Here is a 3661-nt window from a genome sequence, read left to right on the forward strand (position 1 = left end):
CATTCCCGGTAACTCCGAAAACCTTCCGGTAATCAAATGAGGTCATCCTATATATCAATCTTCGTTTCCGGACCATTCCGGAAACCCTCGTGACGTCCGTGATCTCATCCGGGACTCCGAACAACATTCGGTAACCAACCATATAACTCAAATACGCATAAAACAACGTCGAACCTTAAGTGTGCAGACCCTGCGGGTTCGAGTACTATGTAGACATGACCTGAGTGACTCCTCGGTCAATATCCAATAGCGGGACCTGGATGCCCATATTGGATCCTACATATTCTACGAAGATCTTATCGTTTGAACCTCAGTGCCAAGGATTCATATAATCCCGTATGTCATTCCCTTCGTCCTTCGGTATGTTACTTGCCCGAGATTCGATCGTCAGTATCCGCATACCTATTTCAATCTCGTTTACCGGCAAGTCTCTTTACTCATTCCGTAATACAAGATCCCGCAACTTACACTAAGTCACATTGCTTGCAAGGCTTGTGTGTGATGTTGTATTACCGAGTGGGCCCCGAGATATCTCTCCGTCACACGGAGTGACAAATCCCAGTCTCGATCCATAGTAACTCAACGAACACCTTCGGAGATACCTGTAGAGCATCTTTATAGTCACCCAGTCACGTTGCGACGTTTGATACACACAAAGCATTCCTCCGGTGTCAGTGAGTTATATGATCTCATGGTCATAGGAACAAATACTTGACACACAGAAAACAGTAGCAACAAAAAGACACGATCAACATGCTACGTCTATTAGTTTGGGTCTTGTCCATCACATGATTCTCCTAATGATGTGATCCCGTTATCAAGTGACAACACTTGCCTATGGTCAGGAAACCTCGACCATCTTTGATCAACGAGCTAGTCAACTAGAGGCTTACTAGGGACAGTGTTTTGTCTATGTATCCACACATGCACTGTGTTTCCAATCAATACAATTATAGCATGGATAATAAACGATTATCATGAACTAAGAAATACAATAATAACTAATTTATTATTGCCTCTAGGGCATATTTCCAATAGTCTCCCACTTGCACTAGAGTCAATAATCTAGTTCACATCACCATGTGATTTCAACGAATCCAACACCCATATAGTTCTGGGGTCTGATCACGTCTTGCTCGTGAGAGAGGTTTTAGTCAACGGTTCTGAAACTTTAAGATCTGTGCGTTCTTTACAAATCTTTATGTCATCTTATAGATGCCGCTACTACGTGCTATTCGGAAATGCTCCAAATATCTACTCTACTATACGAATCTGTTTCACTACTCATAGTTATTCGGATTAGTGTCAAAGCTTGCATCGACGTAACCCTTTACGATGAATTCTTTAACCACCTCCATAATCGAGAAAAATTCCTTAGTCCATCAGTTACTAAGGATAAATTTTGACCGCTGCTAGTGATTCAATCATGGATCACTCTATGTACCTCTCAACAGACTTTGAGTCAAGGCACACATCAGGTGCGGTACCCAGCATGGCATACTTCAGATTCTACAGCCAAGGCATAGAAGACGACCTTCGTCTATTCTATTTATTCTGCCGGGGTCGGGTTTTGAGTCTTACTCAAATTCACACCTCACAACGCAACCAAGAACTCCTTCTTTGCTGATCTATTTTGAACTCCTTCAAAAAACTTGTCAAGGCATGCATCTTGTTGAAACTTCTATTAAGCGCTTTCGATCTATCTTCATAGATCTTTGATGCTCAACATTCAAGTAGCGCAATCCAGGTATTCCTTTGAAAACTCCTTTCAAACAACCTTGTATGCTTTACAGAAATTCTACATTACTTCTGATCCACAATATGTCAACCACCTATACTTATCAGAAATTCTATAGTGCTCCCACTCACTTCTTTGGAAATACAAGTTTCTCATAAACCTTGTACAAACCTAAAATCTTTGATCATCTCATCAAAGTGTATATTCCAACTCCGAGATGCTTGCACCAGTCCATTGAAGGATCGCTGGAGCTTGCATACTTGCTAGTATCTTTAGGATCAACAAAACCTCCTGGTTGTATCACATACAATGTTTGCTCAAGGAAACCGTCGAAGAAACAATGTTTTGACATCCTATGTGCAATATTTCATAAACAATGCAACAACTACTAACATAATTCTAACAGACTTTCAGCATCGCTACGAGTGAGAAAGTCTCATCATAGTCAACTGTTTGATCTTGTCGGAAACATCTTTGCGACAAGTCGAGCTTTTCTTAATAGTGACTTATCACCATCATCGTCTGTCTTCCTTTTAAAGATACATCTTTACTCAATAGTCCTATGACCATCAAGTAGTTCTTCCAAAGTCTACACTTTGTTTTCATACATGGATCCTCTCTCGGATTTCATGGCCTCCAGCCATTTGTCGGAATCCGGGCCCACCATTGCTTTCTCCATAACTCGTAGGTTCACTGTTGCTCAACAACATGACCTCCAAGACAGGGTTACCGTACCACTCTGCAGTAGTACGCGACCTTGTCAACCTACGAGGTTTGTAGTAACTTGATCCGATGCTCGATGATCACCATCATCAGCTTTCACTTCAATTGGTGTAGGCGCCACAGGAACAACTTCCTGTGCCCTGCTACACACTAGTTAAAGTGATGGTTCAATAACCTCATCAAGTTCTACCACCCTCCCACTCAATTCTTTCGAGAGAAACCTTTCCTCGAGAAAGGATCCGTTTCTAGAAACAAACACTTTGCTTTCGGATCTGAGATAGGAGATGTACCCAACTGTTTTGGATATCCTATGAAGATGCATTTATCCGCTTTGGGTTCGAGCTTATCAGACTGAAACTTTTTCACATAAGTGTCGAAGCCCCAAACTTTCAAGAAACGATAGTTTAGATTTCTCTAAACCTCAGTCTATACTGTGTCATCTCAACGGAAACACGCGCTGCCCTATTTAAAGTGAATGCGGTTGTCTCTAATGCATAACCCATAAACGATAGTGGTAATTCGATAAGAGACATCATAGCATGCACCATACCAAATAGTGCGTGGCTATGACGTTCAGACACATCATCACACTATGATGTTCCAGGTGGCATGAACTGCGAAACAGTTTCCACATTGTCTTAACTGCGTACCAAAACTCGTAACTCAGATATCATCTCTATGATCATATCGTAGACTATTTATCCTCTTGTCACGACGATCTTCATTCTAAAATAGCTTTGAACTTTTCAACATTTCAGACTTGTGATTCATCAAGTAAATACTCTTGTATCTACTCAAATCGTTAGTGAAGTAAGAACATAATGATATCCACTGCGTGCCTTAGCACTTATTGGACTGCACACATCAAAAATGCATTACTCCCAACAAGTTACTCTACTTGTTTCACGTGGCATGTTTTGCATGTCTCAAGTGATTCAAAATCAAGTGAGTCCAAACGATCCATCAACATGGAGCTTCTTCATGCATTTTACACCAACATGACTCAAGTGGCAGTGCCACAACTAAGTGGTACTATCATTATTACCTTTTATCTTTTGGCACTAATATTATGAATATGTGTAACACTACGATCGAGATTGAATAAACCATTGAGGGTAATTATTCAAGCAAATAGAATAACTATTATTCTTTTAAATGAATAATCGTATTGCAACAAACACGATCCAATCATGTTCATGC

The sequence above is a fragment of the Hordeum vulgare genome, chromosome 7H (assembly GCF_904849725.1).
Source record: "Hordeum vulgare subsp. vulgare chromosome 7H, MorexV3_pseudomolecules_assembly, whole genome shotgun sequence".
NCBI lineage: Eukaryota > Viridiplantae > Streptophyta > Magnoliopsida > Poales > Poaceae > Hordeum > Hordeum vulgare.